At 41.1% G+C, this 16,648-nt stretch overlaps 1 protein-coding gene and 1 long non-coding RNA gene across 3 annotated transcripts in view; both read left to right on the top strand.

Moving 5' to 3' along the window:
* Window positions 1-16,648, top strand: part of pde4d (phosphodiesterase 4D, cAMP-specific) — a 91,181-nt gene that overhangs the window by 27,520 nt on the left and 47,013 nt on the right. The window lies entirely within an intron of this gene.
* Window positions 145-16,463, top strand: LOC148397825 (uncharacterized). Its single transcript, XR_015858810.1, has 2 exons — window positions 145-903; window positions 16,320-16,463. It is a non-coding gene; the product is annotated as an uncharacterized LOC148397825 (long non-coding RNA).

Consider the following 16,648-nt stretch of genomic DNA (forward strand, 5'->3'; position numbering starts at 1 on the left):
TGCGTACAGCGCCAAAGGATCAGTAGCTTGTAAACTGGCTGCAGTCAGCAGTCATTTTCTCTGTGTGTGCGCGAGTGTGTGTGTGTGTATGTCAGGAGGAAAGATGGGAGGAGGAGGAGGAGGAGGATGGATGAATTGCTTCGATTGGATGGTGCAGAACTCCAACAAGCCTTACTGGATTTAGTCGCACTGGGCTGGTGATGGTTCTCAATGGTTGGATTTCACTAAAACAGGGGGCACACACTTATTGATTTAGTTCAACTACTGCTGCCAGATTTGGATTTGCCGGACTGTGCCGCTGCTCTGAAAGACGGAAATCCCTTCTTTTTTTTTTTTTTTTTTTTTTTGCCTGCCGCCCTCTCTCCTCTCTTGCATCGTGCCCTCATCTTCTCACAGCAGACATCCAGTGTGGTTGCAGACAAAGGCAGCAGCCTGCCTCGGTGATCATCTCTTGATAAGGAGAGGGGAGGAAAAAGGGATTTTAACATTTGATTTTTCACTACCCTGAGGAATTTGGGAAGGTGCAGTGGGGGAGGGTTTGCAGATTCATCACTATATGGACTGAGGTGATTTTGTCTTTGGATCCCGGGCATCTTCCTGGTGCTACTGGTTGTGCTGGTGGCCAAGCCGCGGGCGAGGCATGGCCCAGCAGGCAGCCATGGGGCCGACGCACCAGGACACCCTGGCCGTGCCCCCCATGCCCAAGCACTCGGGCCTGAACGAGGACCTGGTGAAGATCCTGCGTGAGAACCTGCTGCACCCGGAGAGACCTCGAGGACACCGGCGCTCGCCCTCCTCCATCTCCCCCCGCCTCTCGCCGCGCAATTCGCCGAGGCTGCTCCGCCGCATGCTGCTCAACAATAACATTCACAAGCAGAGGCGCTTCACCGTAGCGCACACATGGTGAGACAAAATACCGTACTTTAAAAAAAAAAAAAAAGTGTCCTTGCTTGTGGCAGCTGCGTGATGTGTGTTGACATATTTAAAGCATTCAACGTACTGCTTACTGTTTTTACTTATAGAACAGGGCTCGAGACTAACTTTATGTGGGGTATAACTATGAGCACCGTTGCCCCTAATCAGAAATTTTAGTGGCATGAATCACAAATTGACTTGCAAAGTCCATAGTCACATTTTCCAATCATTTTCACAATATTGGGAGAGAGAACATCAGCAAAATCGGTTTTCATTTAAAAGATGTGGGGAATCGAATCAAATTGAATCGAACCATTTTAAAATCTATCGACATATGTTTATAATCGTTTTTTATTGGAGAAGTATCTCATTGAGGGAAAGGTCAGATTTACAGTAACCTACTGACAAGTGAATTTATGCCGTAAAATGACAACCAAAAAATTGTTGCATTACACTCTCGTGCCATAACGAATCAAAACGAACCATATCGAATCGTTCCACCAGGCATCGAATAGTCTGTCAATGGAGAAATACACACGCCCTCATACAGGAGCTGCTGTCAGCCCCAGCTCACATCTGGATACTCACGCAGGCCCCGCCCGCCTCTTGAGTTTTCAAAACTCCATCACTTTTTCCATCATCGTGTTCCTTTTAATACACCTGCCTGCCATTAGTTTTTGGACTGTTAATTAGCGCTTTATTCATGGCTGTCTGTCAAGCTTGGCTGCACCCACCCACGCCTTGTTCGTGCTTTCATCTATTCCCCGGTTGCCTGTATCGCCTTAGCTCCCTTCTCCCCCCACCCATATTAACCAGTCCCCCCCCCCCCCCCCCCCCACACACACACACACGCGACAATATTCTATTCTTGATGTCATTCGCTGGTTCCTTGATTCATGACAGTGTGAGCACGTGACTGTTCTGAATTTACATATGGCACAAGGTGAACGAGTTGACAGATATGATTTGCTAGGTTTTCCTGTCATTGTGATACTGGGGTTAAAATACCTTGAAATCATTTGGTAGACATGTCTATGGGGATTAGACCGCTAATTTTACCCTTGTGACATCTGCCTGCTTTACTTCTTGGTTGCATAAAATATGGCTTTACTTCATTTGTCTCCTTGCATTGTCTGTCTGGAGTCTTTTTCTTTATTAAATTTCCCATCACTTTTATTACGGCTGTTATCCAATGTTCAGGCGCCCAGTGCTCGTATATGTTGCGAGCGAGCGTGCGTAATTTCAATTTTATGACTTTTATTATCTGTGTCTGTGCGCACACATGTCAATGCAACGATTTGTCCGTGGTAGTTATTTCAGGTTATGTAACCATTCACACCACCATCGTTCTCCCCAATCAGCCACTTTAAGGAGGACTTTTTTAAAATATTTTTTAATATTTTCCAATGTTCTTAATTAATAACCAGAGACTTTTTTTTATTGACTCAAGCTCTTATCCACAGTGATATGGTGGAAAAGGGTTGTTGCTATCAAAGCTTTTTTTGCTTTTTGAGTAAATCTGAATCATTGCCAGAAGCAAATTTAAAACCGTGTTGAATCATTTCCGTGTGGACTCTGCATGTCTTCTACTTCTCTGGAGGTCCTCGAGCTTCCTGTTTGGGGATCTGAGCCAGATGTCCACAAAACAGTTGAGAAAGAGTAAACCCAGATCTGGCTTATATTTCCACCACGGGGTGTGTCAGGATAGCCATAGCTGCGTCAGCTATGTAAATAGTGTGACATCATAGCAGTGCTCTCCACCCTTTAACCCGCTGATGGCTTAAGCAAGACCCTGGGCAGATGGCCTGGTGCTACAGAACAGTGCATTCATTGGAAATTAATGCTATGGCTCATTCATAGTAAACAGTCAAAAAAAGGCTAAATTAAGAATATCCAATCCAGTTGTCATCCTGATGTGACGGTTTCTAAAGCAGTTTCATCTTAGTATGGCTTTTAATGTGTTTCAAAGACTCCAAACCGTCTCCATTTTCGTACCAAATGTTAGCCATTTGGTTTTCTTTCTTTTCTAGCATTGGCTGAATGACACGGAATTAAATAGAACTACATTCTTTTTGGATACTCATATTAGTGAAAGATTAGAGGAATTTCCAAGTACAAAAACATGTGAAAATAATACTTTTTAGGCCATAGGTGTATGCCGCATATAAGCAACAAAGTGAGGGACATCATCCACACATCATCCATACAGCCCTCAGATGCCCTTCGGCAAGAAATTACTTCTCTTCTACTCTATCATTTTAATTTGACATTAAGTCGTGACTCAGATTGAACCAGAGTTGCTTGATAATGATAAGATAAATCAGTCAGTCTCTACTTTTTACATTTTTGACACCAAGTCTGATCATGATTTATGGATTGGATTCATGCCTTGAAACTGAATTGTCCTGTTTGTTAGAAACGTGACTCAAACTGACTATGTGTTGATATGAAGCGTGATGTGTCAGCTATCCATGCAAATGCAAGACAAACATCCTTATCGTCGTGACCGTGGTCTTGCAAGAGAGTAATAGTCCGAGGCGGGAAGCAAAGACAACGCCGAGGTAATCAAGGCAATTTTGACGTTTAAGGAAAAAATGACGACAATAAGAAGTGTCAGACAGACGAGATACAAATGATGTGACAGATGAGGAGAGAGGTGTTGTATCGTGAGGGCAAAGGGAGAGACAATTTATTTATGAGAGCGCGACAGACACCAGCGCAATTTACCTCAATCATCGCCTTATTGTTTGACTGCTGCTAGGATTCGCGGGGCCGCTGGGTGCTAAAGTCTAGTGACACAAACGCACGCACACACACACGTACACTTAGCCCTCAGTGGTAACACTCCACACTTCATTAAGGAGACAATGCTTCTCGGCGGACTGATTGGACTGATGTACAGCTTAGCTACTCAAATGGAAATTGCTTGCAAATTGTTTTCTCTTCTATCATCAATGCGAGCAAAATGCTGATTGGCCAAAACAAACATCAAAACCTGTCTCATAATTTAAAAAAAACAACAAAGAAATAAAATATATCACCTCTAGGGTCATATAAAATAGCATTGATAATTGTGGTGTCACAATGTATAGTTGAACACAAGGGGTGAAGCAACACATGAAGAAAGACAATATACTCATATCAATACCACTTATTTCAGCAAAAACACTAATGACATGATTGTTGCTGCTTCCTGAGTCAATCGTGAAACTCAGTTTTGTATGTTTGTATTACACAGCAGAAGGAACACCAAGGCTGTAACAGATTAATGCCATTTCCATTCACTTTAGGAGGAGATTTGATATACGTGTTTTGCGTAACAAGCTTGGTCACTGAACAAATTAAATTCTTAAGTTATTATATTCTGAAAATGTGTATGTATAATTTGTGTGTTTTTGGAGGAGGGGGGGAACCAAATAATAATTCATTCTAATTTTATAAGATTATTTTATTGATGTAATTATAAATAACTAATCTGTTTCCAATGAAATAATAAATGAAAAAACAAATACTGTAAAAATACATTAGAATTGAAAAAATATATATGGATGTAATTATAAATAACTAATCAGTTTTCAATGAGATAAATGAAAAAACAAATACTGTAAAAATACATTAGAATTAAAAAAAATGGCTAGATTTGATGACCCTTGATAATAAAAGTGCTCGCTCGATAGGTTTAAAGATGCAGCTGGTGGGACATACTGTACCCATTTTGGAGCTAACGGAACCTGTGCATGTGCAAACAGCTGATAATGTGTTTAATGTAGGCGGAGCTTCCAATGCAATTGTTGGCAGTATTACAGCTCTTCAAAGGGACTTTAGTGTAGCTGTTTGGGATTACAATAATTTCTTGTCAAAAAGCCAGGAGTGTTAACAAGCAGCAAGATAGTCTACCTCAGCAGAATTAAATTGCATTTGGCTTTGGTGTCAATAAAACAACACCAATGGCTTGGACATGAGCACATGAATGCGGATGGTGAATACAAATGAGTTGTGCTGTTGTATGCGCAATTGAAGTGACAGCCTTTTAGCTTATTGTGACACCTCCATTACCAAAGTAGCACCTTGTGCCACATGTTCACACGCGAGCATTTAATTACTCTGTGAACGATGCACTCTTGATATAAACAGCGCTTTGCTTGTTATTTGAATCCTTTGCATGTGTACATGAATGTTGATTTCATCAGTGACTGACAGTGGAGTGCAGACCTCTCCCAATGTAGAGAAGCAACAAAGTAGAGGGTTGTTTTTGCGGTTGGTTTGACAGACCACATTGTGGCAAGTAGCAGTTTTCCGTAATCAGTAGCTGACAAGAGCGAGGCAAGAGATGCAGCGGATGCTTACTGGACAGTTAATTCCTGTTTTGTATAAGTGTGATCATTTTGTTTGTATCTTAGCTTGCAAGGCACTTTCATGGAGAACGAGTTAAGATATTGGTTGTGTTAACTTGAAGGTACATTTTGCAGGTTGAAAAAAAGGGAAACTGTTATACAAATGAATGAATGAATGACAGAATAAATAAATAAATAGATAAATAAATAAATAAAGTTCCCAGTTAATTATCACAGTTGCCAAATTGAAATATCAATTCACTCCTTTCCACCGTAATTGGGGGTCCATTGTTTGTTGTTATACTTCCTACCCCTCCTCCACCAATAAATAAATAAATAAACCTCCTAAACCAACAAACTCCTCCTTACGTTCCCTCCGCCGTAGTCGCAGTTTTCAACTTTCCTCCCAACTGACCCTGAAGTATTTTAATGCTGTTGCACAACCGCATCCGATGCTGCATTGCAACAGTGCGACTGGCTCTTTATGTAACAGGAAGAGTGGGCCACATCAGTGAGGCGGGGAGGGGAGGGAGGGAGGGGGAGAGCGGGGGAAACAGGTGGCTTTGGCAGGTTTGCGCTGATGCCAGAGCTTCCTCTCTGGCCAAGCGGGAAGCTTGCGGACAGATGATTGACGGACAGGCGGATGGATGATGAATGTTTAATGTTTGGCTCGGAGTCCAGGACCAAAGTGCATGACTGGCTGATATCATCGTTTTACGCATCTTTATTTGATGGCTTTTAGCTGGATTGATGCAATACAGTTGTATATCACTGCAAACCGCAACCACAGTAAAACTCACAATGATGAATAACCCCCCTCAAAAATCGCCAATAGTTTGTAAAAGCTGAATTTTGGATATAGCTGTGGTCAGCTGCTTGTCTTGCACTGATGTTTTAAGAAAGAGACTTTGACTGAGACTTTTAGTGTGCAACATAAACATAAATATAACTAACATAAATATACATTACTGTCAATCAAAACTGGCTGCTATTCTTCCAAAGACATTTTTTTTATATTGGATAGAATAAGACTGCAGGTATACCTTGTTATGTCTTCTGCATGTGCCACAAGAAAGAATCTGCAATTAGGTAATGACATTTTTGGAATCCCCCCGTAGGACAAATAAGGGAATATTTTATCTAAATTGCTTCCTCCTCTTTTTTTATAGTCTGGGCTAGCAGCAGCATCTTATCGCAAACCCCCCTCATCATTATAATAAAATCCGTGCTCTGCATTGGCCCCTGCTGCTGTACTGATGGGCGGCTTGAGCAGTGGCTCATTTTGAATTTGTAAAATCTCCTTTTATTCAAAGATATTTATTATGTTACTATCAATTGTTCACAAGACGATCCACTTTCTGTACGTCCTGTCATTTGCTGTCATTTTCTTTTCTTTCTTTTCTCATAACCATAGCCTTCAGCTCTTTTTCTCCACAGGCTCTATAGCTACCTTTTGATTGTGCCATTTCTATTAATAGTCTCTTCAGGGCCACGTCGCCCGTTGTTTGGGCCTTGCAGTCAGTCCACGCTCATGCTCATCCTTTCATTTTAAAGGTGTAGCACATGTTTTTCTTCTTCAAGTAATCAGCTTCTTTTGAGGTCGCGGCAAAGAAACGAGGATTCGTCGGGTTTTTATCAGCTCAAACAGTCCTCTCGGCCCAGGAGAATAAATGATTTGCATATACATATATTTATGTGCGGCGACGCGTCTGCTGTATCTGCGGCTGCTGCTTTTGTATCATCATGTCGTTTGACAAAGACGGACAGATTGGGCATACACGATTTTGCTCGTGATGCTGCACGCTATCACAGACACGCATTAACTTGTTCTGTCTGGCGATCGGGCATTAGTCATGTTTGTGTGACTCAGCTTTGACTTTGTGTACTTGTGACAGAGACGGTGATGGTCGATATAAGATAAGAGAGAATTCAGGGGAAAGAAAAGTGCTGCTGTCTTTCGTTGTTTGGTTCGGATTTCATTACCACGTTTGAGCAAATAGGCTGGGGGTTATTTACACAACTGTCGATGTGTCAGGTGGACAACACATGCTGTTGGTGGATCAGCCACTGCAAATTTAAAATTAAAATTCATGGTAGAATAAAAAAGATAAAAATCATCATTAGGAAAAAAAATCCTGATATTCCCATTCATATCTTCATAGTTACTGCTGTTTTGGTTAGCAACAGAATTTAAATTGGCTGTTCAGTATTAACTCCGAAAATAAACCTATATAGAAAAGCCGCTTTCTCCACACTGCTGCGTTGTTGACAAAATCGGGGTCTGTCTGTCTGCTCCCTGCAGGGCGGGCGTGTACCAAACAATGGCTGCAAAATGTGACCTTTACTGGAGGAAATGAGTTATTGAAGTGCGGGCGTTCAATCCTGCGACAGTCACAGAAGACGTGTGATGCTCAATAAAGTGCTTGTGTCATTTTGATAAGTTACAAATTAACCTGAACACAAGACAGTAGCACTTTGGTGGCAATCTACATTAAAAGCAAAGAGAAAAAAAAAAAGAGTAGCACAATGTTATATAACTCACACGTGGTGGTGGTGGGGGGGGCAGATTTCCTCAATTTTCCACTTAGACAATAGCAACCGCGTCACCCCAAACAGGCACATCCTGTTTGGGGGGGGGTATATGATTACAAAACATACTATTAGAAAAGTATATTCAAGAATAAATGTCAAGTACTCTTTGCAGTTGTGTCAATAAATGCTTCGACAAAAATGAAGACGAGGTGAAATGATGTGGCAGATATCTGAAATGACGCTTTACTCGACATACTTGGGCAGAATAGAGCAGTCTGTACAAATGGTTGGCTGTACTCAGTGTTTTTTGGAAATACAAAGGTCACATGGTAGACATTTTGACAATGAGTGGATTTCAACTGGTGCAGACACACCAAGGTGTCTCGGCTGAGGTTAGCACACCGACGCGTTTAATTAAAGTGTGACAAGAGTGAATGCGCCTTGAATGCGCCCAGCTGCAGGGCTTCATCAAAGGCTTTTTTGATATGCTGATATCTTGTTTGATTCAACCCAATGACGGAAAGATTCTGCCAGTGGCCACTGCACCATACACACACATACACATCCCCCATTGCTTCTATTTTTAAATTACATTTGAATATGGAAACGTAGACAGTTTGAGGCTTTTATTTTTGTTGTAGAGCAATCCGTGACAGATTAATATCATTTCTAACTCTTCTTCCAACATTATTATTAAAATTCAAAATTAATGGCTCGGCTTAGTAAAAAAAAACAATTGGAATGCATATCCGTGATCATCTTTGTCATTTTTTGCACTGCTCCATTTCTTGCAAATTTCACCAGTACTACTCTGACTAATAGTTGATTGCAAAGAAAAAATTTAGCAACTGATTAGCTGCACCCATGATTAACGCGGTCGACTAGAGAAATAGTCTGAGAAATCTCGCGTGTGACGTGTAGATAAGTGTCGGGGAGTTTTTAATGTAGTGTCTTTTCTTGACGACATGATGGTTTTAGCCTTACGTCGTTATCGCCGTTCAAAGATAAAGACTATATAACTCCATCATTTGCCACATATCCCATCTCATCCCGAGGAGCGACTTAACGTTGCGTGACCAAAAATGAAAGTTGAATGTTCCCTAAGGCTTTTTTTATCACATTTAGTTGAGTGGGGTCTTATTATCTGGAAGGTGAGAAGCCTTAATGATATATTGCTTTGGCTTGACTCCATTGGTCACGGTTGCCTATAAAATGACTGCCTAAGCTTGTTAAGGAATGATAAGACGTATAGATGATCCAAACCTTTAGTGCCTGGGTGCACTGCTCATGTGTTTCAACTTATCCAGCAAAGGTATTTAATGAGGATAAGTGCGCGTCTAATGATGGATGGTGGCATTGCACAGTTCGTTGGACAAGGCGACTGTTTAGTAAAGACTCAAGTAGAACCGATGTCAGAGGAAGTGCTTCAGATGAAAAGATGTCTCTAATCATGGTTGGATACATTGATTTTATTCATAGGCACTTTTGTGGGCACTCAAGGATATTGTGCTGACCATGAATGCGAGTGTCGATCTCAATGTGTACATGCACTTCTCCCTGAGCTGAATCTTAAGGGAATGAAGCGAGGCTGCCAACCAAGTCGGCCGTGTTGCCTCCCACTACGGCGTAAACACCCCCTTTCTACCTGTGCCTGTCTAAGAAAATACCAAAAGAAAACTAAATTGAGAAATATGGAAGAAAGTTAAATTTGTAAAATGTCATGGAATTTTTTTGTGTAATTGTTTATGTGGCGAGAATGTCAGTGTCGAGCCTCACATCATGCTGCTCTTTGGACAGGAAAGCAGCTGGCGTCTAAGGTGTTTGGTTATTTGTTCAACTATGACCTATGGGGTGGATCGTCCTCCTGTGGCCGCTCTTAACCATTTGCATGTACAATTTACATGCAGATGTCCCCTGTGTTGTTCTGCCATTTATGTCATCCCTTGATCGTTTTTCACAGCGACCTCCCAATATCATTTTATTTATTTATTTTTTAACGCCTTGTCTTTTATGTGCATGCAAACATGCCTGTGTAAATACACCTGGCGTCTTTTGTCTGCGTGCATTATTCGCATATACACATGCAATGAATGCATGTTTGTGTTACGCCAGTGGATTACTTGTGTGCACTCTTGTTTTTGTCAGAACCTATTCTGATTACCACTCATCCGCCGTCTCCTCTGCCTCTGATGCACTCCCTCGTTTTGATTGAATCGCTTCGGCGCTTCACGTGGTGATAAATGACAAAAATGAGCGGCGCTCTGCGAGTGTGCGAGGTTACTACTCTGCAACAAGTTTGCTTCTCTGCAGGAGAAAATCACATCAAAACATTAAAACACACTTTTTAAAATCACTGTCATGTTGTGTTGACCTCACAAAATAATAGCTGCAGTATTGAGAAAATTCCAAGTTTTTCACTTTGTGCTATAGTTGAATGTTGGTGGGCAGCACAGTGGTTGAGTGGTTAGCACGTCTGCGTCACAGTTCTGAGGTTTGTAATTCAGCATTTTCCCCCACATTCCAAAAACATGCATGTTGGGTTCACTGGAGAATTATTTATCTATTTTTTTTTAAATTTTTCAATACGTGAGCGGAGAAGGGCAGAGGCAGTGTAGTGGAATTGTGGTTTTGCACATCTGCCTCATAATCGAGACATTCTAGGTCTAACTTTCTGTTGGAACACTCCCTGAAATCACATATCTCAGATCTTGATGGAAAAAATGTATGCATGTGATAAGTATGTTATGTTGTACTTCCTGATGTCCAGCCATGGAAACCTATCGATTGCATTTGCAAGTAAATGCTATATTGTGTCTTTTTTGCTATCTTCTTCTTATTTCTTATTATTCTGAAGGCTTCAATACAAGACTTATATACTACAGTTAACATAACCTTTTGATTTAGTTCACCTCAACTTAGCTTTGTTTCTAAAGAGTTTTGTACCCTGACAGATGTTTGAACAGCACGTTAATGTGTGACTGAGCAGATGGCTTTAAGGAGTGCAACTAAGTATGTGTAATGTGTCGAAGAGAAAAAGTTGAAGTGGATTTGGTGATTTGGGATGAATGCTGTCAGCCTCTGGCAGAAATCTTTGAAGTTTTTCTCTTCACAGCTGTGACAGCTGTAGAACACATCTGAGGATTTGAGTTTATTGAATAGTGATTTTTAATTGTTGTGGTTATTATCTTGGGCTGGGATTCATTTTGGTCCTGGCAGTCAGGCTGCATGTGTTTCCAGCCGTGACGGCCAAACGATCTCGTCTTCAGGTCTGGAACTGGTCGTGACAAGATTTTTTTTAAATATTGTCATTAAGTTTGACCCTAAATATTTTTTCTAAACTTTTTTTTCCCCAGAGTTTGTACAATTTCTATATTGAAACTTTTAAATTATATATTTTCCAATGCAGCTTTTCAGGTATGTTATCATACATAATTCACATGGTGATGTGTTACAGTGCCAGGTAAGTGCAGCGTCTGGCCTGGGAATTGAACTGGAGTGGAAAGATTAGTTCAGGTACCTATACTTAAAAACAGAAGATGGACCTTGGATCACCTCACTCAGCTTTCGCGATGAAGCCTTAAAACCAACTTCGAGGGGAGTCATTTATTAACCTGACATGTTGCAAAATGGTTGTTGATCATATGTAAGTCTTAGAATTGATTTTTTTTGGTCTCCTGGCGAGATTTCATAGCAAACTCAAGAACATTTCCTTAATCCCAAATGGCTCAGTATCTTGGCAACATGCGCTGCAGTAATGCCCACACATCAAGTAAACAAGGAAACAGGAAAACACACAAGACAACAGTTACATCACATCCCACCCACAACATGCACAAATACAAGAGCACAAATGGATGTGCACGCTTCAAAATGTGCAGAGGTGTATCTGAAAATATCCTTTTAATCTGTTGTGTTTGCTTCAAGAGTGTTTTATTGCAACACTTGAGGTAGGGCGAGTGTTATGGTACCTGGAAAGGAGAAGACATCAGATTTAAGTTTAAAGTGGACAGTCAGGAGTAGTTAATTTAAAAAAAATATTTTTTTTCTCGCTATTCGCAGCTGGGCTGAGTCCTTACCCGCTGTGAAAAGCTTGCAACGCCTATAAATATTTTTTTTTACAAGATGCCGTTTCCATCCACATGTTTTTGATGTACATGTTAAATTGTTAAACAAATCCATCTTGTGTTAACACAGCAGTCGGAATACAGTCAAGAGAGAAACATTCTCTCAGGGTGAACTCTGAATGACCTGCAGTCACAGTACATCTCCGGCAGCAGCCGCAGCAGTGGCGCTAATGCTGCATGCCGCCGCTATAGCCATGGCAATGACAGAAGTTGACATCGTTCCAAAGAATGCGAGCACACGCGCCACCGTTCTCTCCAAGATCCCACGTGCCTCTTTGTGAGCTGTTGCTTTTTAGATGCTCCCCAGAGGGCCTTGTCACGTCCGTCCCGCCTATTGATTTTTCTCTCCTGTCCATGTCGCCGACTCTTCCTGACAACACTTGGATGTGAACTCCTCCTCATACCTGCTGCATTAAGTATTTACTTCATCTGTCGATGCATGTTGGATGCTGTGGCATTCCAACACCTGCGTTGCTATTCCTCGCAGCTGATTGTCTTATTGATTTCCTTCATTCCTTCCCTCTTTTTCTTGGCCCGAGGTTAGATCTTGATGAAATCCAAACAGGGAAAAAAGATTCCACTGAGTAGAAAAGCTTCTATAATAAAATTGGTCAAAACATCCCAATTGGCTCTTCCGTGACCTTAACCGTCATTTTTTTTCTATGCTGCCTCAATTCGTAAAGCTTCACAAACGTATGCATTGGAAAAAAAATTCCATCACAGACATACAGCCATTTTGTGTTGAAATAATGATAGCAGATTGAAAAAGTAATATCCAGCACCTTAATATTTTACTCTGGAATCATGCAACAGCTACTTGTGCCATGTTTGATTAGGGAGTTGTCATGCAACAACTTGTCCGTGCTTCGTGATGCATTTCTGTGCGTGTGCGTGCGTGCGCTTGTCTTCATGTTGCGGCGGAGTGGATCAAATTGATTTGAGAGCCAGAAATGCGTAATCTTCTTCCGAAATTGGTATTCGACAGAAAGCTTATCTCTGGAGCCAGAGAGGAAGAAGAGACGAAGCAAGCGAGAATGCCGGGTTGACGAGTCGGAGAGTAAAATGCAAACGTGATTGAAGTCATAGCCACCGTTGACTTTTTGGTTTATTCTGGACTACGGAATAATAATCTTTGTCTTTGTACAGTCTGACATGTTATTTTCTCAGATTTTCACATTCTTGCAGGAGGCTGTAAAGAACATTATACTAGCAACATCACACAAAGCGTCCTTACAAGTAGAGACAGGAACAAGGTAATGCGCTAAGGCAATGCCGATGGCGGAGACTCGTCCCGTAAATCACACGCTTGATTCTCGACAAACGTCGGCGGGTTGAACTTCAACGACCCCGCTGACCTCTCAGCCTTGCCGTGTGACTTTTGAGCGTCAGCTATGAATCGGCTCGTCGTTAGAAAAAATAGCTGGAATCCATACTGAGCTCGATCAAATTTTTATATTTGAATCTCATTACTTAAATTGGTACAGCGTCTGTATTATTCATACAGATGGAACACGCTGCGACGTTAATCAGATCTGGAGGTTTTTTTTGTTATCCCAGGAAATATTTCACGTTTTCTAAGCAGCACACTCGTATGATTTATGTAAGGTTGAGACTCTCTGCACGGCTTTTATAAACACCTTTAAAAAGACGTACTGGGTCATTTCACACTAATGAGCGTCTTCAAACTGTGACTGCAAACTGCTCCCATTTGGAGGCTGAAACACACCCGAGAGATTTTGACAACTGTAATCCCGTTTTTTTCCCCCCCTGCATTTATTTTTTTTTGTTGCTGGCTTGCGCAGGGTGGGAAAGTGAGCCAGCGACGTAACATTATTACATCTCTCAGTATGAAATTGTAATCCTTGTGACTCATTTGCTGCAGACTCGCAACCTCTAATCCTCAAAATTTGCGGAATGCTCACAACACAGTCAACGCCTTTAATCTATATACAAAAAAAATTAATTATTTAACACATTTACAGTCTGCACACTTTCTTAAATGTCAATGAGAATTGATTGGCTCTTTCATGAAATATTTATTCAGCTCTAAAGATGCATGAGAGACAGTTACACAACTCACCCATCACACATTTGCCGATAATGTTGTCACAGTGAATATCGCAAATGAACATCTTCTTCCTCTCATCTGCGAAACAGGTCAGGTACTAACTGTCATAAGTTCAGAGAGACAGACGGACACGGGCAGCTGAGGCCATTTGAACTGTGCTAACCAAAACAGCAGAACCTACAAAGTATGTAACAGGATGTGCACTATAACATGCAGTGTTAAAATATTTTTTTTTATGGGGATATGCTGTGTTTAAAAAAAATTCCCTCAAAAACGCTCCCCCTCAATGGGCCTGTTTTCCTGCACAGTGTGTCGAGAGAGGGCGGAGGATGTCTGCCAAGGGTGGGAAAACGGCAAACAGTGGCTTCCCAATTGTGAGGAAAGTAATGTAAGCTGCTACGATTAGAGCGGAGCTTGGGTCTGCTCTCTTTATTTGTTATGGAGCTTAAGTTCTTAAGCAAGCACCGCTTATACATGAAGCCCTTTGTTTCTGTACTTTATGACTGCATCTTATTGTCATTTACAATTTATCTGATATGAGACAGCAAAAGTACTGATTCTTGTTTCAAATATTCCACGAGTATTCGTACTGTGCACGGCGCACCCGTTTCTCATGCAAGTGATTAAAATGTGTCGTAATGGAACGCCGGGCGTAATGAGGCGCGCACACCTGTTAGCTGCATCTGTTTTGTTAGATGCAAGCTGTCACCCTTCACTTAGGACCGCACTCTTTGAAGGTGACGACCATTTGATGCTGTAAATCCCCCCGGCCAAGTATCCCGTCACCACGGTAACGAGCCTCGTTAGGATTTTGTCTCTGGAGAGGCTCGTCCTATTAGTCTGTGCACTTGAAATGCACGTGCGTCTCGTACGGTATCCGGTCAAAAAGCAACACCTGAGGTGGCTTTTGTTCGGGTGTAGCTAACATGCATCCAACTGTTAAAAGAAATCATTAAAATCCATTGCTGCACAATTGATTGACAGCATGTTTCAAAGATGGTGCGGTGCATCTTTGTGCACCAATTTGTTGATATGAGAAATGATGGGGAAAAAAATGGACAAGCTGAAAATAAGCTTCTGAAGGTGAAAAATATGGTTCTAAATGTTGATTACCCATACTTAGAAATTGTATGTCCTAATTGAGTGTATATACACGCTACATCTTCTGACTGTGCTGTATTTAAGCCATTATTTCTCCATTACCTTATGTATCCTAGCAACCATTAACCTCTCTTACAGGTTAGCGGTGTATAGGTAAAAAGCAATACACATCATCCTGAGTCTTTATGAATGAAAAGTAGCCATGTACCCATTTAGTTTTATCTTACTTCCCATGCTTCAGTGAACACGACCGCTATAGAAAAGCCACAATGGTATCACCTTTGTCCTGTCGACTGCCTCATTGGTGCTCGTGTAGTCGTGCTGTACACTGAAAATGCAGGATTTAATATAAAAATAATGCAAAATGAAGAGTGGAACCAGGATTTTTTTATCTTTTCTACTAAAATTTGAGTTTATGTATTGGTGTTAAGAAATCAATACACTAATCTGATTGACATTGATACCAAAAATAACAATTTTTTAACGGTAAGTTGTTTAAAAATTAATAATTACTGTACGATGGATGCTATTTTCTCTAGCCCATCTATGGACTTTTATATTCTGTAATATCATTGCGCTAGCAGACTTTTAAGTTCACACTGGTTATAAACGCAATTTGTGATTCCTTTTATGTTTAACTGCAAAGTAATATTCGACTGGGAGTGGCAATAAACAAATTGAATAATTGTTTAATATCTACCAGACTCTTGTAAGTGCGGAGCCAACACTTAAGAGCCTGACTGAAACCAAAACCTTTGCACAGCAATTTTCAAGCAAATTTGTCGAACCCTCAGGGAAATGTTCCACTGGTTCTTGTTCTTTTATAGATGTCATTACACTTCAGAAGTAACTGAAATTATCATACAAGTCCACGATTCCCCCCCACACACACTTTCTCCCATTGCAGACATATCATTCTATTTTTATTCGAGCTATGCTGATAACGAAGGCGGGTGAGCACAGAGGAACGCGAAAGGCTCGGCTCGACTCGATCAATAAGCCGTAGTGCAGGAAGCTAAAGAAAGATGTTTTCTCACCACTGCAGTGAATTGATAGAGTCTCCCTCTAAGTGTGTGCGTGGTGTCCATTACGCTGAGGGGGTCAAGGGCTAGCTCCAGTCATCTCAAATGTGCTCCCATGCTTGTTTCAGCACAAATTACACTTGACTGGAGTGGATGGATTAACCTCTCTCTTTCTTTCTCGCTCCCATTCCACCCTTCTTCCCTTCTTCTCTTCTTTTTATAGGTAAGTTGCTGAAGTGAGCATGAGGTGCCCCTAAAGGTAAAGCATGCAGTCATCTGCTTCACTTGGATGCTTCAGTCTGTTGAATATTGATTTAAAAAGCGTTACATAAGGTGGCATATTAATAAATATCAGCATCACCAAGAACTGTAGGCAGTAGTTCTTCACTGACACCATGTTTCCTCACATAGTGATCTTCTCAAATGTAGATGGGTGGAGAGGATTTTTATAACACTTAATGGGTATAGTAAAATTTATCATTATTATTTATGAAGGGCTGAACATTTTAATTATTATTTTCCTCCAGCCCTGCAATGTTGTGAATGAATGAA

The sequence above is a fragment of the Syngnathus floridae genome, chromosome 5 (assembly GCF_059516105.1).
Source record: "Syngnathus floridae isolate MCC-2025c chromosome 5, RoL_Sflo_1.0, whole genome shotgun sequence".
NCBI classification, from domain to species: domain Eukaryota; kingdom Metazoa; phylum Chordata; class Actinopteri; order Syngnathiformes; family Syngnathidae; genus Syngnathus; species Syngnathus floridae.